Source organism: Hyperolius riggenbachi, chromosome 5 (genome assembly GCF_040937935.1).
Source record: "Hyperolius riggenbachi isolate aHypRig1 chromosome 5, aHypRig1.pri, whole genome shotgun sequence".
Taxonomy (NCBI): Eukaryota; Metazoa; Chordata; class Amphibia; order Anura; family Hyperoliidae; genus Hyperolius; species Hyperolius riggenbachi.
Genome location: NC_090650.1, coordinates 107,210,051 through 107,232,277, shown reverse-complemented (window position 1 = coordinate 107,232,277; position 22,227 = coordinate 107,210,051).

The window sequence follows — 22,227 nt, the reverse complement described above, 5'->3', positions numbered from 1 at the left end:
GGAACGGCACACAATTATTATGGTTTTCTGAATCGTCAAAGTGTTCTTTTCTGTTTCTGTTTCTGCCTATCAACAACACCAGCTCGCGATGTCTTCTCTGTAATATTTTTGTCTGGTTTTGTTGTTTGTTTTCTTTCTATTTTTATGGAACTTTTTTTTAATAACTGTCACATTTCAGCACTGACACATTCAGATATGTCCAGCGCACGGGCAGGAAGACTATGGAATTGATGAAATTCTGTTTTTCATCTTACAAAAGACCTTTGAAGGTCCTTTTTTTTGTTTGTTTGAAAGAGTTGCTTCTTTGTAAATAAAATTCCTTAGAGCACTGTATGGGTGGTGTGTTGTATCTTAAGAGCACATGCCCAGATTGTAGCCGAGTTCTAGGAAAGAAGACGGAGAAATTGTGGTTATAAATACATTAGTTCATATATTAGGAAACCATGTATCTATTCAAGGAATTCTGATGTCTACAGTGTATGATTATGGATCCCTTTCAGGGCCAGCGCTACCACAGAGGCAAAGGAGGCAATTGCCCCAGGGCTCCAGAGCCTGTAGGGGCCCCCAGTGGCTACAAGAGGAAAAAAATGTTCAAAAAGACATTATAGTTTTTGAGAAAATCGATTTTAAAGTTTCGAAGGAAAAAAGTATACTTTTAAATGTGGTAAATGTCACTTTTAGTAGCAAACGTAATGGTAGTGTAATTTTGCATGTATCAAAAGAAAGAGCAATACATTTCCTGACAGGGTTCCCAGGGGGTCCATACGCAGCCACAGCGCTTTGGCCAGGGATCGCTATACAGCCGCAATATAGCTGTATGAAGATCCCTGGCATTTTTTCCTATTTTCCCAACTTTTTTTTGTATGTTTAGAGTGTAAGATTTTTTTTTTAAATTATGTGGGGTCCCCCATCCTGAAACTTTTTAACCCCTTGTCCCCATGCAGGCTGGGATACCCAGAATGTGGAGCTCCCACCGATTGGGGCTTCACACCCTGACTATACCAGCTGCAAAAAAGGTCCCTTAATGCCGATTTTTGTTCCGGGGTGTCTGTTGGGGGGGCACCCAGGTTTATTTTGCCCTTGGGCCCCATTGTTGCTTAAACCGGCCCTGATCCCTATATAAAACGCGAAAATGTTTGCCGCAGCTGCCTTGGAAAAAAGGGCTCCCATTATAGAAGCTGCAATTTGCAGCAATGAGAGGAAATTTGGGCGTGGGGAGGCAGAGCGTTCCCTATGTACAGCCGCAATTTGCAAAGAAGGAAGAATTGATGCCCACTATTTTATGCATGGTGCCCATGTTTCTGGCTCTGCAGTGGGGGGGGGGGGATTTGGTTAAGGTTTAGGGGCCAACAGGGTGGGGGTTTATGATAAGGCACCTCCAGGGGGGATGTTTAAGGGTTAGGCTTAGGAAGAGGGAGTCTGTGTTGGGCATCAGCAGAGGCAGGGCAGTTTCTAGGCTAAATTGCACCCAGGGCGAGGGTGTAAAAATTGCACCTTCTTCCCCCCCACTCCCATGGACTCACGAACCCTTACTCTTTAGGGACCATCACACAGCCACAGGTCACACAGCCATAGGTCACAAGTAGATCTGCCTACTTACTAGTGACCAGCCGCTCATCCAGGAGGAAGCAGGGACCAGGAAAACACACAGGCGAAAAGAGCCCTGAAAGACGACTCCGCCATGATCGCCGCACACTGACAGCATGCAGTATCGCCACAGGACATCAGGTGTCATCACGTGGTGGTGACGTGATGATGACTTGACGTCAGACACAGGCAGCCCAGGAGGTGTCAAGAAAGTCGATCATGCTGGTAATCTTCTTCTTCATTTTGGCTGCACCGCGCATCACCAGCTCCCTAGTGGTTATGTCCTTCTGCCTTCACCCTCCTTCTACTTGCCAGTCTACGGCCAGGGTGGTCGCCCTGCCCGGACTGCCCAAGGTTCTGTGTTAGGCATCGGTAGAGGGAGGGTTCTGTGTTAGGCATCAGTAGAGGGAGGGTTTTGTGTTAGGCATCGGTAGAGGGAGGGTTCTGTGTTAGGCATCAGTAGAGGGAGGGTTCTGTGTTAGGCATCGGTAGAGGGAGGGTTCTGTGTTACGCATCGGTAGATATCAGTTGAAAGGGTCCGCACCGTCTAAAATATGAGTATTTATTGAAGCTCTTTAAAACATCATAGGCAAAAGATAACTGTGTGCCGGGTCACCATGGTGACCCTTTCAACTGATATGTACAATCCCTGTGACTCCAGGGGTGGTCACAGCACGTCGAATCCATTGGTGCGGATGTAATTGAATCATTAGGCATCGGTAGAGGGAGGGTTCTGTGTTAGGCATCAGTAGAGGGAGGATTCTGTGTTAGGCATCGGTAGAAAGAGGGTTCTGTGTTAGGCATCAGTAGAGGAAGGGTTCTGTGTTAGGCATCAGTAGAGGGAGGGTTCTGTGTTAGGCATCGGTAGAGGGAGGGTTCTGTGTTAGGCATCGGTAGAGGGAGGGTTCTGTGTTAGGCATTGGTAGAGGGAGGGTTCTGTATTAGGCATCGGTAGAGGGAGGGTTCTGTGTTAGGCATCGGTAGAGGGAGGATTCTGTGTTAAGCATCGGTAGAGGGAGGGTTCTGTGTTAGGCATCGGTAGAGGGAGGGTTCTGAGTTAGGCATCAGTAGAGGGAGGGTTCTGTGTTAGGCATCGGTAGAGGGAGGATTCTGTGTTAAGCATCAGTAGAGGGAGGGTTCTGTGTTAGGCATCGGTAGAGGGAGGGTTCTGTGTTAGGCATCGGTAGAGGGAGGGTTCTGAGTTAGGCATCAGTAGAGGGAGGGTTCTGTGTTAGGCATCGGTAGAGGGAGGATTCTGTGTTAAGCATCAGTAGAGGGAGGGTTCTGTGTTAGGCATTGGTAGAGGGAGGGTTCTGAGTTAGGCATCAGTAGAGGGAGGGTTCTGTGTTAGGCATCGGTAGAGGGAGGATTCTGTGTTAAGCATCAGTAGAGGGAGGGTTCTGTGTTAGGCATCGGTAGAGGGAGGGTTCTGAGTTAGGCATCAGTAGAGGGAGGGTTCTGTGTTAGGCATCGGTAGAGGGAGGGTTCTGTGTTAGGCATCGCTAGAGGGAGGATTCTGTGTTAAGCATCAGTAGAGGGAGGATTCTGTGGGTTCTGTGTTAGGCATTGTAGCGTGGCTGGATGGTGTAATGGTTAAGGGCTCTGCCTCTGACACAGGAGACCGGGGTTCGAATCTCGGCTCTGCCTGTTCAGTAAGCTAGCACCTATTCAGTAGGAGACTTTTGGCAAGTCTCCCTAACACTGCTACTGCCTTTAGAGCGCGCCCTAAAGGCTGCTGCTCTGGCGCTTTGAGTCCGCCAGGAGAAAAGCGCAATATAAATGTTATTTGTCTTGTCTATTTGTCATTGGTAGAGGGAGGGTTCTGTGTGATGCTGGGGATACACGGTACATTTCTGTACCATGTATCGACCAGCTGATCCGGCCAGCTGATAATATTCAGCTGGCCCGATCAAGCCGCTCAACCCGCGCCCGCTCGATTCCCGCCGGCGGACAATGGCAGGGAATCAAGCGGCTGATAAGGAAGTTTAGGCGTGATAAGTTTAGATAAGTTTAGGTTGCGCGCAAAGTCCCGCACGCAAAGCAGCGCCATTAAACTCTATGCGAAGTGCACCAGACTTTGCTAGCGCAAAACTTTTGATCAGCTGTGCACTGCGGTGCTAACCCAGTTGGTGCTTAAACTTATCACGCCTAAACTTATCACACCTAAACTTATCACACCTAAACTTATCATGCCTAAACTGATAAAGGGCTTTTCACCAGCGTGCTTACTGTTAGCACCACTTTGTGAATCAGGCCCAATGAGCAGTGACACAATATTATCAGGAATGATAAATGGGGAGAAAGGGGTGTTCCCAGGGACAGACTGAGAGGAGAGAACTGCCACTTCCTCCCTGCCCATAACCGACGTTCATCCCAGTCGAAAATTACATCGGAGCAGTGATGGGACTACAGGGCGCACTGGACACATCGCACATAAAACATTATTAAAAGCATGTAAACCCATCACTCAGTTCAGGGGTACTTAAAGCAAACATGAACTGAAAATTAAAAGTCAAAATAAACAAACGAAAGTCATGCTTAAAGGGAACCTAAAGCAGAGGGACACCAAGAGCCCCAATAGTGTAATTCGTCTTGGGGACAACAAAATAAATGAGAAGTTAAAATTATACTTACAAACCAGGGTTACCAATAGGCAACCACTGTATAGGCAGGTGGGGAGAACAATCCTGACCCCACTCAGGAATAAAAAGTCGCTCTCTGTAGACAGGAAAATAGGGTAACAACCCTCCACCCAGGGTGGACTCAATGTAGTGTACAAGATACAGAGGCGACAAAAGAATAAAAGGTAATTAAATTAACTTAAAAAACCAACTGGTTAAACAGAGGAGGCAGCGGTGGTCTTACCCCCTCCAAACAGACACAGGCAAGGACTGCGATTCAGACAGTCAACAATTTATTCGGAACTCCAAAAAACAATGCAATGCATTTCACGGGCCATACATCCCATGAAACGCATTGTCAGAGGCGCCGAGCTCGCTGATATAATACAGATGCTGTGACTCCTACTGTATTTTGCCTGAGGAAGCGGGATGTATGGCCCGTGAAACGCATTGCATTGTTTTTTGGAGTTCCGAATAAATTGTTGACTGTCTGAATCGCAGTCCTTGCCTGTGTCTGTTTGGAGGGGGTAAGACCACCGCTGCCTCCTCTGTTTAACCAGTTGTTTTTTTAAGTTCATTTAATTACCTTTTATTCTTTTGGCGCCTCTGTATTTTGTACACTTAAAGGGAACCTAAACTGAGAGGAATGTGGATGTTTCCTTTTAAAGAATACCAGTTGCCTGGCAGTCCTGCTCCTCTCTTTGGCTGCAGTAGTAAGTGGATCACAAGCCTGAAACAAGTATGCAGCTAATCCAGTCTGACTTCTCTCAGAGCACCTGATCTGCATGCTTGTTCAGGGGCTGTGGCTGAAAGTATTAGAGACACAGGATCAGCAGGAGAGTAAGGCAACTGGTATTATTTTAAAAGGAAAAATTCATATCCTTCTCAGTTTAGGTTCCCTTTAACTCCCGCAGAGTTTACTCATCAACCTCTTTCTCCTCTCCCGCATCCTGTTTGTGTAGTGCGATCGATGGAATTCTCCATCCTACATTTTAAAAATGGCCATTTCCCTATAAAAGCTTCCAGGTCAGCACACTGTTAAACTGTAATATTGCCCATGTGAGCCATAAGGAAACATGGACATTACCTTGCACATCAATTGTCTTTTCAGATATAACTTACAGCAGCTGATATATAACTGACAGCAACTGATATATTTCAGTTCTGACAACATTTTGTCAAAACTGGAAGGAAGCATTGTTAGAAGAAAATAGGGTGCTTCTGAGAGGAACTGACGATAAGGTAAGTGTGTAACATTCATTTGCAGGTTCTTTAGGTGTTCTTTTTAAACAATTTTACTAAATTCAGCTTCATTTTAAAGTACTTGTTTCTGTTGCACAAACTGCTGTTGGAATGATCTCAGTAAAACTCAGCTTTACACAGTGGCCTAGCTAAGGAGATGTGGGTCCCGATGCAAGTTTTACAATGGGGCCCCCCAAGCACTCTATATGTAACAATTGATACGGCGCACCAAAACCTGCCAATGGCAACTTCAGTGTCAGAGGTGAAAGAAGAGGATGGGGAACAGTTTGTTAAGTATAACCACTATTCAAAGTATCCATAGAAGTGATTATTATGAGCACAGGACCAATACAGAGCGAATTGTAGTTGAGAGAGGGGCCTTTGGGGCCCCTCTGGCCCAAGGGCCCCGATGCAGTCGCTACCTTTGCACCCTCTATTGCTTCGCCCCTGCTATGACATAAAAGAATATAATACATCAATCAGGACATCCAGTTTATGTTAATTATCCAAGTTTCTGCATCATGAACACTTCCTCTATCCACATATTGATGCATATTAGTATGTAACCCCCCCCCCCCCCCCCCCCCAGTAATCTCTAGCCTAGGCTGTGAAGTCATGAGAGTGCACTCTGAGAGAACAGAACAGGTGTCGTTTCTGCTCACTTTGGAACAAACAAACATTCTGCAGTGATGCACATTGCCAGCAGTTAAAGATGTCACCACCTGTGATAAATTTAAGAATGCAAATCTGGTGTGGAAATATTTTACAGTAGGCAGATTCTGACTAAATAATTTCTAAAGTAATATTGGAATAAGCAATGTTATTCAATAAGTTATTGTTATGATCACGTCTGCAGAATGTACTGCTGGCTGCAGTTTTACTGAAGACAAGCAGTTTTTGATGTCATTGCATGCATTTGCTTGCATAGTTTGGGTTGCACTCAAACTAGTTGCTGATTCCATCTGCAGTGGCTCTGCAGTTCTGGCCAGCTCAGGATTGAATAATTACCATTCACCTGTGTGGGAATCTGCATGTCTGCTCCCATTGGATGAACTCAGTATAAAGATCTGCTTCCTGCAGGGCTCCTCGGGCTATCATAGTTTCAGATCAGTCTGTTACTCTGTCTCGGCCCCCCCGGTCCTAGTCCGTGTGGGCTGCACTGACTCCTGCACAGGGGTCAGTGAGTCCTTCTAGTTCTGTTCTGTTTATCAGTAATTGATACTTTGCTAGTCTTGCATCATATATCGGTTCATCGCCATTGTATACGCATACTAGCGTGTTTGTTATTTTCCTTGTATTCGTGTTACGTTAATACATCAGTGTCGCTGATATATACGTACTCGAACTGTTTATATCCTGTGTTCAGTCAGTCAGTTTCTAGCACGTTTTGGTAGGTTGCGCGTATCGTGATCACCCGTGCTTAGCTAGTTCAGTCCTGTTCCTGTTACCTTGCGTGGATTGCGCTCACTTCTGCATAGAAGTAGCGAATCCTTCCTAGTCCAGTTCCTTGTCCTGCTCCAGTTCTTAGTTAGTGTTCCTTGCTTATGTCATATATCGGTTTATCGCCGATATATACATATGTCAGTTAGTCGTTTGTAGTTAATTGATAGTTGTAATCATAATACGCTAGGAAATCATTCCTATTGTATATTTGTGTGTATTACGTCTGCCTTCTTTGACTCTATTTCTCGACTATTCTGTCCTGTCCTTGTGAGGCACGCCACCGCTGCAATTGCATTGGCTGCCTCATTCCAGTCTGTCTTGTTTTGGACGCTTGCTGTCACTTAAGCAGTGACTAGTTAAGCAAGCGTTCATTCTGTTACCTGTCCTGATCTTCTGAGTTCTGGTTTATGCGCTCAGCGCTACCTTGCGCTGAGCCACTATAGTGAAAGGATTGTTTGTGGCTGTTCGGATCTACGCCTGCTCTGTGCGCCACATCTCCTGTTGGAGTCAGTCCTCTCCTCCACAAAACTGGGGATATCCTGGTTTCTTCTGCTAGCGTGTGTACCTCCTTCACATCAGGTTATGCATGTCGTGCTGACTGTGGAGAATACACCACCAAGCGTAACAGTTATATTCATTAATGTTTGTATTGCAATAAAGGGAAAACTCCTGTTGTTCGTTGGGCACTGACTGGCTGTTATGTTTAGTATTCATGAATTTAGGTGTAGTGGACAACCTGGCCGAGCCAGAAGCTCCTTGCAATAGTACGTTCTGTTATCATATCCTGCAAGGCCGTGGTCTCTTGTGATTTGCACACTCTTTTGGATAGCCAATGAATAACCAATACCCACAATTCAGGAGTGTGCAACTGTGCGCTATTATATTACCAAGCAGATTCCTGTGTGTTGGCTGCAAAGTGGGACTGCAAAATTCAATTAGCAGCTAGCTGGAAACTCCCCCTGGCTCCTCTTGGCGATCTTTAGGAACATATGTGTAAGCATATTAATGAAGACTAAATTTAATGCATATTTCTAATTTTATCATTAAAGTGACAAAAACATATGCCTTATGGCTCAAATGTACTTCTCCTGGGCCCAAAGTCTGCACCATACACTTATCAGATGTAGGGCATTGTATTTTTATATGCAGGCATCCTTGCCACGGTAGAGAAAATCACATTGCTGTGCTTTCTGCCTTCTGCACTGGTTCACATTATTATTATTTTTGATTTATAAAGCAACAGCATATTTTGTGGCGCTGTAAAAAGATACTAAAGGTGGCTGTACATGGTACAATTTTTCATGATTAGATAATTTAGTTCGATTATTCCGTTAGATCGAATATAAAGATTTTTCCAGCATGTCCGATCTGATTTTTCTCGAAAAAACTGGATAATCGTTCAAATTTCTTGATCAAAAAAAAAATATTTTCAACTTTCATTCAATTCGATCATTTAGATTGCATAAATGGGATAATGAAACGTTTTTATTGTACCATGTACAGCCACCATAACACGGGGTACAAAATAATTCAAAAGCATATAAAAAATATATACATTGTTACATAATGCAAAATTGCTTGAACACAAAAAGAGGGCGGGGCAGGAACAACCAAGAGCCTACTGGTGTAGTATTTATTGCTGGGAATACACGGTACGTTTTTGAGCCATTAGAGATGGCTCGATTGATAATTTCCGACATGTCCGATCTCCCGCCCAATCGATTCCGCGTTCGATTTCACATAGGGAACAATGGGAAAAGGTAAGAAAAACGAATGGAAGATAAGAGAATCAGGCGCGAAATCGTGCGGGGAATCAATTGAGTGGCAGAATCGAGCCGCAAAAAACGCACCTTGTATTCCCAGCATAAGAGTTTATTATGGTAGAATTGCTCATAGACGAATGGCATAATAATAATAATACTCAGGAGGGTTACCAGATAAGCAACCACTGTAAATAATAATAATAATAATAATAATAATAGCAGTATTTGTATAGCGCCTTTCTCCTGTCGGACTCAAAGCGCTTGCGAGGCAGCCACTAGAGCGCACTCAGTAGGCAGTAGCAGTGTTAGGGAGTCTCGAGCAAGAAACTCCTTACTGAATAGGTGCTGGCTTACTGAACACGAAGAGCCGAGATTTGAACCCAGGTCTCCTGTGTCAGAGGCAGAGCCCTTAACCATTACACTATCCAGCCAATGCAGGTGAGGAGAATATACCCAACCCCACTTGGGTTAAGAAGTCACTCTCTGTAGTGGTTAGAAATACTGGTAACACCCTTCCACCAAGGGTGGACAACAACTAAACTGAAAGTAGGATTAACAGAGGATAAGAACTAATAACAGTGGGGTGGGAAGCAGTGGTGGACTTACCTCCCAAGAGATGGCACAATGGATGGCACTATTTCAGAATAGAATACACTTTATTGGAAGGGCCTCCACTTTGTTGAGATGCGTTTCGCGGGTCGGACCTGCTCCTTCAGGTAATATGTAGCTGCAATGTCCAGGTCAGTGAAAGATGATGTGAGGAGAGGTGCCCGGGTATCAAAGATAGACTGCATGTCTAGTTTGTGATAGTTTCTGCGATATGTGGGCATACTTGTGCCAGCATAGTAGGAAAAGAGGAGAGGGAGGAAGTGTACAAATTAAAGGAATCATCAGGCAAACTTAACAAAATGAGCTTTACTTACCTGGGGCTTCCTCCAACCCCTGACAGCCGACATGTCCCTCGCCGCAGCTCCAGTGGCTCTTGGTCCCCTCCATTGTGGATGCCGGCCTAATGTAAAATTGGATTACCAAGAATAATGTATTCAATTCTACTGTATGTTGATGTGATGCCTCTTTTACTGTCTCCAGAACTATTTTGCCAACCCCTCCAAGCATGATGTAACTATACAAAATTGCCATTAAAGCAAACCTGAAGCAAAAAAAACCGTATGATATAATGAACTGTATGTGTAGTACGGATAATAAATAGAACATTAGTAGCAAAGAAAAGAGCCTCATATTTTTATGTTCAGGTTGTTTTCCAGTTTTTTATTTTCAGCTTTATTTATTTATTTTTAATAAAATTGCATGAGTCTGTCACAGTTGCAGTTTTAAAAGCACACTCTGTCTTTAAAGCTACAAAACAAAGCAGAAATAATGACCCTTTGAACGTTCATGCAGTTAAACCTTATCTCAAGGTGTCTCTCACTATTTCTTTGTTTAAGTGTTTCAGAAAACAGGACTGTCTTCGACCCAGTGGGTCAAATAACTCAGAGAAGTTCTTTTGTATGGATAACAACTGACTTTTTTTTTAAACTCTTTTTTTAAACTCCTGTATTGGAAACAATATGAGACTGTTTTCTTAGCTACTAATGTTTTATTTCTTAGCTGTACTACACATTCAATTCGTTATATCATAAGTTTATTTTTTCTTCAGGTTTCCTTTAGGAAAATGTTTTTTGCTACACCTGAAACTGTTTTAACAGACTATAGACATGTGTCTCTTTGGGACATATAGGCTAAATAAGTTTTCAGGCCAAGCCTGCAGGGTCACATGTGTTCACCATTGACTCTACTCTTTGGGAACCTCAGTTAGATCTTTTTTAACCTCCTTGCCGGTCTAAAAAATCCGGCAAGGAGGCAGCGCCGCACTTTTTATTTTTATTTTTAAAAAATCATGTAGCGAGCCCAGGGCTCGCTACATGATAGCCGCTAAGCGGCGGCATCCCCCCACCCACTCCGATCGCCTCCGGCGATCAGAGTATGCAGGGAATCCCGTTGAGAACGGGATTTCCTGCAGGGCTTCCCCGGTCGCCATGGTGACCGGGCGGGATGACGTCACCGACGTCATAGACGTCGTGACGTCAGAGGGAACTCCGATCCGCCCCTTAGCGCTGCCTGGCACTGATTGGCCAGGCTGCGCAGGGGTCTGGGGCGGGGGGGGCGGCTCGGCGCGGCGGGTAGCGGCGAATCGGCGGCGAGCGGCGGCGATCGCGACCTACACGCAGCTAGCAAAGTGCTAGCTGCGTGTAGGGAAAAAAAAATTATGCAAATCGGCCCAGCGGGGCCTGAGATATCCTCCTGCGCAGGTTACCCCGAGCTGAGCTCGGGATAACCGGCAAGGAGGTTAAAGCATTTTCCGGCGATGTTCTGCGCGTTTTTGTGGGCGTTTTTGTAAGCGCTTTTGCAGAGCACTTTCATCTTTTTATCTGGAAACAATAAATACAATGTATTTGGAAAAAAGATTCTCACGCAATCGCTTGCCAAAGCGATTTTGTGAGCGTTTTGCGTTTTTCCTATACCTTCCATTGAGGCAAATCGCCTAAAAAATGGCTCAAGCACCGCTTTTCAAAGCGGACCGCAAACGAACCGCTCTGATATGAACTCTCGCATACGGAATGATTGCACAAGCGCTTTCAGGGCAATTTTGTAAATCGCCCACGCTTCAAATTTTACAAAAACTGACATAATGTGAACAAGGCCTAAATCAGGCTTCTTGTCTCAGGCTAGGAGGTCCGCCATAAAAATGTTAAAGGAGTACTGTAGGGGGTTTGGGGGGAAAATGAGTTGAACTTACCTGGGGCTTCTAATGGTCCCCCGCAGACATCCTGTGCCCGCGCAGCCACTCCCCAATGCTCCGGCCCCGCCTCCGGTTCACTTCTGGAATTTCAGGCTTTAAAGTCTGAAAACCACTGCGCCTGCGCAGCCGTGCCCTCGCTCCTGCTGATGTCACCAGGAGCATACTGAGCAGGCTCAGTATGGTATGTGCCTGCGCAGTACGCTCCTGGTGACATCAGCGGGAGCAAGGGCGCGGCTGCGCAGGCGCAGTTGTTTTCCGACTTTAAAGTCTGAAATTCCAGAAGTGAACCGGAGGCGGGGCCGGAGCATCGGTGAGTGGCTGAGCGGGCACAGGATGTCTGCGGGGGACGATTAGAAGCCCCATGTGAGGTCAACTCATTTTCCCTCGACCCCCTACAGTACTCCTTTCAAGGATAGAAACTGTGACAGCACAATTTTATATCATTTCTCTGCAAACATATCTACTTGTAGTACCAGGACAAATCAAGCTATGAACATTTCTAACATAAAATTATTTTTAAATGGATTCCGTTTTAATGCTCCTATACTATAACAATTTCTTTGCAACCAGAACATTAATGTAACATTTTCCAGGGTTCTCTCTAGTTGCATTCTTCAATGTCATTAACGCAATTGATAGTACTTATATTGCCTTAAGCTGAAATCATACTTTAAGTGATCCATGATGAAAATTATATTTGACTGATTTAGCTGCAATGCATCCAACAGCATTAGCCTGTGATTAAATTATTAAGTGAAATACTGCTATGCTAACTGAGCCAAGGCAGATAAACTCTCTATAGTAAGGCTCACTCTCATATAGGATGGATGAATATAATCCAGATTTTAGCATATTTATCCTCATAATCAGAACAGTTGGCACTATTATTAAAATATTGCATATTAAATGTAGTGTTAGATAGAGCAATTGAACACATGGCTAGTCACAGCGAAATAACAACACACACAGTAATTACTGCAGAATTCAAACCAACTACTGTCAGATCTGGACATGTTGGGCCCATTGGGGAATGGGATGGTGAGAGTACAGACTTAACCAAAGAGCATGGTTACTATGAATGTCATTTAAAGAGGAACTTTAGCAAAAAGGGGAAAAAATCAATACATTGCAAAGTGAGAAGTTAAAAAATAAAAGCGTGATCAAGAAATGATTGATGTTTGCCATTTAATTTGTTCATATTATCTGATCCACAATGAGCCTGCACATCATCATCTTTACTACTGGCAGACAAGGAAAGAAAAAACAGACAGCACCAACTGCCGATATGTATAACCACACCCATTAACATTGCAATAGGCTAAATGTTTTTTGTTTTTTTTTATAGATGTACATATGCACAGAGGTTGCTTTGCAGTTAGAAACAGCTTCCCACAATGCACCAAGGTTCACAGACAGGAAACTGTCAGGACCTAGGTGTTGACATCACCCTGTGGAAGCGGTTTCACCATAATATCAGCCATTCCGACCCCCTGATGACCTATTCGATAAATGGTTAAGATTTCTCATGGTTAAGGGCCCGTTCACACTTGTAATCGCAGTTTTGCAGGACTGATTTTCCCGCGATTAGCGCGGAAAAACCACTGGACACTGCGGCGGTTTTGGATTTGCTCTGCACGCTAATCACGATTGCCAATCGCAGAACGCTCGTCGCCGGAAAACCGCTGCATGCAGCGCAGTTGCGGTTATCGCTAATCGCAACCGTGGCAGTGGGAACACTAGAGATGGCTACAATGTGTAGCGGTTTTGACAAAACTGCTAGCGGTTTGCCCTGAGTGGGAATCGCGCGATTCCCGCTCAGGTGAGAACGGGCCCTAAGGGGTTATCAGCTACTGAGTGGAATGAAGTTTAATCCTTGGTTACAGTTCCTCTTTAAAGAAGGCCCAAACTGCCGTCGATTTGCATGTTAAGTATGCAAAATAACGGCAGGAATGATCGAAGCCCAAATCGAGCATGCCAGAAATAGTCGAATCGATCCCGATCGACCCGTGGATCGAGCGTGAAACCGCATGGTGTGTACCCAGCATTAAGGTTCTGAAATTTGCAGATGACACAACAGTAGTTGGTCTCATACAAAACGGGGACGAGTCTGCATACAGGCATGTAGTGGGACAGGTTTCTTACTGATGCAGCAGCAACAACTTGGAACTAAATGCTATCAAAACCATGGGGATGATAATAGACTTTAGGAGATATTCCCCCCAGCACCTCCCCTTAACCATTAATGGATCCACAATAACCCAGGTAGAGTCATTCAAGGTTCTTGGGTCCACGATCTCAAACAACTTAAAATGGGATAACAATATGGCCACTATTGTCAAGAAAGCGCAGCAGAGGATGTACCATCTACGGCAGCTGAGACAGTTTGGCCTACCTAAAAATCTAATGGTGCAGTTGTACACTGCAATCATCGAATCCACCATAACATCATCTATGACTGTATGGCTCGGCTCCTGCTCAGCATTAGAAAAGGGGAGGCTGCAGCGCATCATCCGATCACCGAAAAGGATAATTAGCTGTAGCTTACCTTCCCTGCAGGATCTTTACACTAGCAGGTGCAGAAAGAGAGCAACCAAAATTGCCTCTGACCCCTCTCACCCTGCTCACTCCATCTTCCAACTCTTGCCGTCAGGAGTAAGATTCCGGTCAATCGCAACTAAAACCTCTAGACACAGAAACAGCTTTTTTAATCAGGCGGTAGCCATACTTAATGCTGAACCACGCTAGAGCTGCTAGGACTTGAAAGTAATCAGCACAGAACTGAAAACGAACAATTCTCACCTTGCTTACTGCCACTATACTCACATACTGTGCTTAACTTGTAATATACTGTACATACTGTCTGTCCTTGTATTTTTTTGTTTTGTTTGTATTTGCATTTGTTAACCACTTCGGTACCAGCAGCCTCTGCCCCCTTAAGGACCAGAGGCTGCTGGTACACTAAAACGCTGCATCCCGGCGAATCGCCGCAAAAATCCGCCGCTCTCGCTGGTCACCCTGCTCAGTCAACGCCGCAGGCTGCTCTCTCTGCCGTCTCTGTGACGGCAGAGTGCTGTGCGCCGGTCAGGGGCCGCTTTCATTGGCTCCTGACCCTGTCACTCAATGTAAGCCAATGGGAACGGCTTACAGTAAAGACAGGGCCAGGAGCCAATGAAAACTCCTGCCCGGCTCACAGTGCTCTGCCATCATAGAGACGGCAGGGCGAGCAAATTGTGGCGGGGAGAAAGTGGCAAGAGCGGTGGGAATGGCGGGGCCGCGAGGTGAATGGGACGTAGAGCTTACATCCAGTCAGAACCGCAGCGCCCCTGCTCGACGTAGATTTGTACTGCGTCGGTCCGGAAGAAGTTAAGCAACTGCCAAGACAAATTCCTTGTAGGTGCCAACTTACTTGGCGAAATAAATTGATTCTGATTCTAATCCAAATGCAAGAAGTTCCTGACTTGTGAACAGTCCCTGCCAATACAAACCTCCAACCCGCTGCAATTTCGGGGGCTCCCTGTACTGTGCCCATGCAGAGGAGGATACAGGAAGCCAAATGGACAACATAGGGGACACAAAGGGTCATAGAGGAGGACACAAGGAGGACAGAGGTGGACAGAGGAGGACACAGGGAGACACATGAGGTACAAAGGGGCCATAATCCACAAGATGCCCCTTCACCATGGATGTACCAGGTTTAGTATATATCTTTCCCCTGGTTCTTGTCCTCTAAACCTAGATGCATCTTGTGGTGAGGAGCGTCTTATAGTCCGAAACATACGGTTTATTCAAATGTTGTGTTAATTATTGTGCAAGCTATAATCAATTTTTGATTTGTATAAGCTAAAAAACACCTTTCTCTAGAAATAAAACATGTCAAGAATGATAGCATAAATGTTCAGCTTGCCACTATTGAAGACGCCGTAAAAAAATTACTTTTTAGATAAGAGATACAGCCACTTCTCAAAACAATGAGACTTTTAGGTTTCTTTCACACACTGTCTGCTGTGTTCCACTGCAACGCATAATACTGTATACCAGCACATTCAACACGATCCAACAATATTCCTATGGTGCTTTCACACTGGGCGCAGTGTGGCGGGTTCCAATAGGGTAACGCACAGAATGCTGTGTATTTACCAGGCAACATGAGATTTACAATGGCAGTGAAGCATACATTCATTGTATTATATGCTTCACTGTATAGTAGCACTACACCTCTAACTGATGATGGGGCTTTTCAGCACTGTTGCATTTTGTTGAACAGACAGGAAGGACCCTTAATTCACTTTTACACACACTAAACTGATAAAAGAGTACTTGTCTGTCAGAACACTATTCATATTTGTAAAATAAGTTAGATTTAATGATAAAGAAGCTCTTTCAGTCAATTTTTTGATTGGAAAAGGGCATTGATAAGGTGCCAATTAACGGTACAATATTTTCAGTGCTGGTGCAACACAATCCAACATGTTGTTCTCTTAAAAAGTGAAATAACTGAATGAATGTCTTCAAACACCTATGCTATACAATCAGTGTTTGTGCAAAGATATGCAACATGTCACTGTCTTCAATAATTTACTAAATGAGTGTACAATTTTTGGCAATACCTATGTTGTGCAATCAGTGTTGGTGCAACAAAATGCCAGTGTCTTCAACAATTAAATGGCCAAGCAAACAATTTTGGGAAACACCTATGTGGTGCAATCAGTGGTGGTGCAATGCTATGCAACACGCCAGTGTCTTCAACAATTGAATAAATCAGCATACTAGTTTTTGCACACCCTGAGTGAAAATGTAAAAATGAAATGAAATTAATATACGTTTTATTGGGGTGGGCAATGGACACATTACAACGCAACTGCTTGGTTGGACTTATACAGTTATATAAAGACTAAAACAGAATTCATTCACTCCTAGTTCACCTAGCAGACGCCCCCGTTTGGTGAAAAAGCAACCGCATGGAGAATAACTAGTTCTTCCTGGCACAAAACTTTGTTAAAGGACCTCTGTCACGAAAAACTTAAAATGTAAAAAACATGTTAACATATACGAATAAGAAATACATTTAAATGAGCCATAAATTACTTTTCTCCTATGTTGCTGTCACTTACAGTAAGTAGTAGAAATCTGACATTACCGACCGAAATTTTGGACAAGCCCATCTTCTCATAGGGGGTTCTAAGCTTTTTCTTTACTTTTAAGAGCACTTATTGAATGGCAGTTGCCAAAACTGCCCAAAAAGTGTGCAGCGAGCAGGGAGGCTGGCCAGCATCTTTATATAAATCCTTTTCAGGGAATGTCTTTGTAAAGAATAAAGGCCATGCTGAGAATCCCCCATGAACAGATGGACTAACCCAAAACCTGTTGATAATGTCAGATTTCTACTACCTACTGTAAGTGACAGCAGCATAGGAGAAAAGTCATTTGTGGCTCATTTTACTCTGGAAGAAAGGTACTTCTTATTTGTATGTGTTTTTACATATTAAGATTTTCGCGACAGTTCCTCTTTAAGTGAGAAAGGCCCAAGATAAAACTTGCAAATATGGCTCGCTCATCCCTAGCTGTCGAAGCAACACATCTATTAATGGAGTGTTTTGTGACACTTCATTTATGTCAGCACCAAAGCGCAAATAAAATCCCCAGGAACATTTTGGTAATGTTCGATCTGCACAGAGTTTGTATGTTCTCCCCATGTCTGTGTGGGTTTCCTCCAGACACTCCGGTTTCCTCCCACATCCCAAAAAACATACAGATAAGTTAATTGGCTTTGCTCTAAATTGACCCAAGACTACGATACATACACTACACGATACATACATAGACATATTGCTATGGCAGGGATTAGATTGTAAGCCCCTCTGAAAGACAGTTAAGTGAAAACATAATATACTCTGTACAGCACTGTGGAAGATGTCGGTGCTATATACAGTGGCTTGCAAAAGTTTTCAGCCCCTTTGAAGTTTTCCACATTTTGTCACATTACTGCCACAAACATGAATCAATTTTATTGGAATTTCACGTGAAAGACCAACACAAAGTGGTGTACACGTGAGAAGTGGAACAAAAATCATACATGATTCCAAACATTTTTTAAAAATCAATAAGTGCAAAGTGGAGTGTGCGTAATTATTCGGCCCCTTTTGGTCTGAGTGTAGTCAGTTGCCCATAGACATTGCCTGATGAGTGCTAATGACTAAATAGAGTGCACCTATGTGTAATCTAATGTCAGTACAAATACAGCTGCTCTATGACGGCCTCAGAGGTTGTCTAAGAGAATCTTGGGAGCAACAACACCATGAAGTCCAAAGAACACACCAGACAGGTCAGGGATAAAGTTATTGAGAAATTTAAAGCAGGCTTAGCCTACAAAAAGATTTCCAAAGCCTTGAACATCCCACGGAGCACTGTTCAAGTGATTATTCAGAAATGGAAGGAGTATGGCACAACTGTAAACCTACCAAGACAAGGCCGTCCACCTTAACTCACAGGCCGAACAAGGTGAGCGCTAATCAGAAATGCAGTCCAGAGGCCCATGGTGACTCTGGACGAGCTGCAGAGATCTACAGCTCAGGTGGGGGAATCTCACCATAGGACAACTATTAGTTGTGCACTGCACAAAGTTGGCTCTTATGGAAGAGTGACAAGAAGAAAGCCATTGTTAACAGAAAAGCATAAGAAGTCCCGTTTGCAGTTTGCCACAAGCCATGTGGGGGACACAGCAAACATGTGGAAGAAGGTGCTCTGGTCGGATGAGACCAAAATTGAACTTTTTGGCCAAAATGCAAAACGCTATGTGTGGCCAAAAACTAACACTGCAGATCACTCAGAACACACCATCCCCACTGTCAAATATGGTGGTGGCAGCATCATGCTCTGGGGTTGCTTCTCTTCAGCAGGGACAGGGAAGCTGGTCAAAGTTGATAGGAAGATGGATGGAGCCAAATACAGGGCAATCTTGGAAGAAAACCTCTTGGAGTCTGCAAAAGACTTGAGACTGGGGCGGAGGTTCACCTTCCAGCAGGACAACAACTCTAAACATAAAGCCAGGACAACAATGGAATGGTTTAAAACAAAACATATCCATGTGTTAGAATGGCCCAGTCAAAGTCCAGATCTAAATCCAATCGAGAATCTGTGGCAAGATCTGAAAACTGCTGTTCACAAACGCTGTCCATCTAATCTGACTGAGCTGGGGTTGTTTTGCAAAGAAGAATGGGCAAGGATTTCAGTCACTAGATGTGCAAAGCTGGTAGAGACATACCCTAAAAGACTGGTAGCTGTAATTGCAGCAAAAGGTGGTTCTACAAAGTATTGACTCAGGGGGCTGAATAATTACGCACACCCCACTTTGCAGTTATTGATTTGTAAAAAATGCTTGGAATAATGTATGATTTTCGTTCCACTCCTCTCGTGTACATCACTTTGTATTGGTCTTTCATGTGGAATTCCAATAAAATTGAATCATGTTTGTGGCAGTAATGTGACAAAATGTGGAAAACTTCAAGGGGAGCCGAATACTTTTGCAAGCCACTGTAAATACTAAATGATAATAATGTTCTAGAAACCTGCTTTGTCTAACCTGACCTTTAACACTAACCCTACACACTGTCATAGCTGAAGCTCTTGCTCCTTCACTGAATACATCTGTTTAGTATAAAATGTGTGATCTGTTGTTGTTGTTGGAATAAAAGGAAACTCAGAGTAATATCCAGCCTCGAAACATCTACAGATGAAAGCGCCAATCGCAAGCTTTTAACTTTAAGTAAATACTTCTGATCTTTTGTAAAAACAGCAGTAGGCCATCGCGGCTGGTATGTTTAGTTACTGTATATGGATATTTATTCTTAACAATGAAATCTAAAAACACCTAATTAAGCTGAAGAGCTGTGACAGCAGGGCGATCTGGAATAATTGTGATATTTACACTTGCTTAAAAATGACTGTGTTTCTGATATGTTAGGAATGTAAAACAGAATGTTTTAGAAAATTGTACCTTCCATGTCTGATTTTACAGAGAGTCTTGACCTTAAAATATTTAAATTACAAGATTAGAAGCACTAATTGCAGATTAAATTAAAGAAATATTTAAAAATACCTGTCTCAGTAAACTACCATGGAAATCGCAGCAAGTACAGTTGCTGTATAACAACAAGACACAGGAGAGAATTAGCTGCATGGAGATAAAGTTACAATAAAATGGCTAAAACTTGACAAATTAGTTCCGACTTAAAATGTTTTGGATCTGAGAATTTAACCTTATCAACACTTCGGTTATTAATCTGTTCCTCGATGATGTATGAGCGGAGTAAGGTTACGTTACTAAAAGAAATAGCTGTGAAATGTAATAACAAATGTGGATTAAAGTAATCTTATCATAGAAGAAATATGGAGGCTGCCATTGCTGACCTCCTTCTGAAAGTACTTGCTGGCTGAGCTGTAATTCGCATCCACTGACTCTAATGCCTTCAGACTACTCAAACGGAAAGAAGTTTGCAGATAACAAGAATAGGAACATTGCAAAACAACTGGCTGGCATACTTGTTCCAGGAAATTGTGAAAAGGAGAAAAGGATTCCTGAGAAAAAACAAAATCTACATTGGTCAAACAGGCAACCAGCTCAGAAAAAGGGTGCAGCAGCACCTATCAAATATCTCCTTAGCAAATAGGGATCATCAAAACCACAAAAAACTCACTAGTGTTGCCTCCCACTTTTTATCTCATCATCAGGGGAGAACAACAGGTTTACGTGTAGTTGCTTTGGAACGAATTACAACTGGCCCTAGAGGAGGAGACATGACTAAATGCTTGTTACAAAAGGAACTAAGATGGATCTATCAAATGGGGAGTAGAGTACCCATGGGTTTGAATGAGGAGTTCTCCTTTAAACCATTTTTGGGATAGGTAAGTATCATGTACTGACATACAGCGACTTGATTTTCTTTCTCTCCCACCCTTTACACGAGTGTGTGTGTGAGTCATGGTCACACTTGATGATGTGAGTGGCATGAAGGTGAGCATGCCCATCATTTCATATTGATTCTTATTATCACATCACCAGGGAGTCCCCAGATGGTTGACCCGTGAAGGTGAGCACAGGTTACCATCTTCTTGGTCCGGAGGTTCCTTCTTATTCATACAATTCTTTCGTATATATATATACGACCCATATTTGATCTTTCTTTCTTCCCTTTTTCTTCCCCCTTGTTTTTCTTGGGGTGATATTATAGAGTTCACAGCCTTCGTGGCCCTTGGTGAGTGGACCGCGTTGGCTTTATTTATAAACACAACAGTTTCACACTATTTTCTATGTGATGGGATATCACTGTTATAAGTATCATAACATGAATTGTTACTTATCTCAACACATATATTTCTCTTTACTTATACAGTGGAATAAAGTAACTCGACATTTATTTGCTTTGATGTTGATTTGAGACAGAACATGGTCCTCCTCAACTGCTGGAACCTGCTCACGGCTGATTTATGAATTTCAGCAAACCTTGATGTTCTTCTCTTCCCTGGACTCCTGTCCGAACAGACAGTTCCTGTTGGCTTTGAAGAGATTTTGTTGGTACTCGTTTATGTCCCTCTTTGGATCCCTGATCAGTTTGCAGGACATGGACACTAGTTCACAGTGCCTCCTGCACACTCCGGATTTTTTGTATTTGTATTGAAATGGCAATTACATGCCAGAGATTTAATAATGGTGCATGGACACACTTCTTACAGTGCCCACCATGCATCAGCTTTGCATTACTCTTAATAATGATGTTTTTGATTGATATATTTGAAATATTCTTCTGTGTTTTGTTTTTTTGCTTTTTGTTTTTTGTTTTTGATTTTTTCTAGAATTTATTAACTATAAGGTTGTATTGCAAAAGTTTGGGCTACTTGACCTTTTTGTTGTCCAAAGCTAATTATTATGCTTACTAAATTTGATAGGTCCTTGCTCCTTTATACATGTAACCTACAATTTATATATTTCATACACTTTGTATATAACTTTTTACTCTATGGGGTACCGTAGCTGTCATTGGAGCGCACTTGCGCTTCATGACTACATCATGTGGTGGTAGTTCCACCATTCATTGGGCCATCACCATTTGTTTCAGAGATAGAGTGCTTACGAACATTTGCCCCGCCCCGCCTAATTACCATTCGATGAGCGCACGGACTTCCGTGCGCTCCACCTGTAATTATTGTTCATTTGTATTACCCCTATATAATGGTGAGCACGGATTTCCGTGCGTTCCATTTTCAACCATTACACAGGAAGTGTGGGTGGAGCCTTTGCCGCTTTGGCGGCTGCTCTATTCTCTCACCATAATTATTGGTCCAATCAGCATACTCTATTCACGGAAGACCCGCTCTCTTAAGCAACTCCCTACCCACAATGCCTCGCTCCTGAGGAAGTAGTCTTTTTTGAACCACGCCATGCGTGGAGCGTTCTGTGTGCCTCCCTCCGCCCTCATCATGCGGCTGCCTCTACACCCAGTCCTGGTACATGTATGTATATGCTCCTAACTTACTCATATTGTTTGATCCCATATGCACTGTCCAAATCATGTCTTTAGGGCTTACATTTCCTTGAGCATGTCATGCTAGTTACACTTTATTCACGCATCTTGGGTTTTTCATGTATCCCTTTCATTTAGCACATTGCACCTTACAGTAGGTTTTGACCCGGATCCGGGATTGTTGTATACTGGGCTCATTTTTGAGCCCAGATTACAATCCAACAGCTTGCAGGGTTCATTTTTTGCATTAGGAG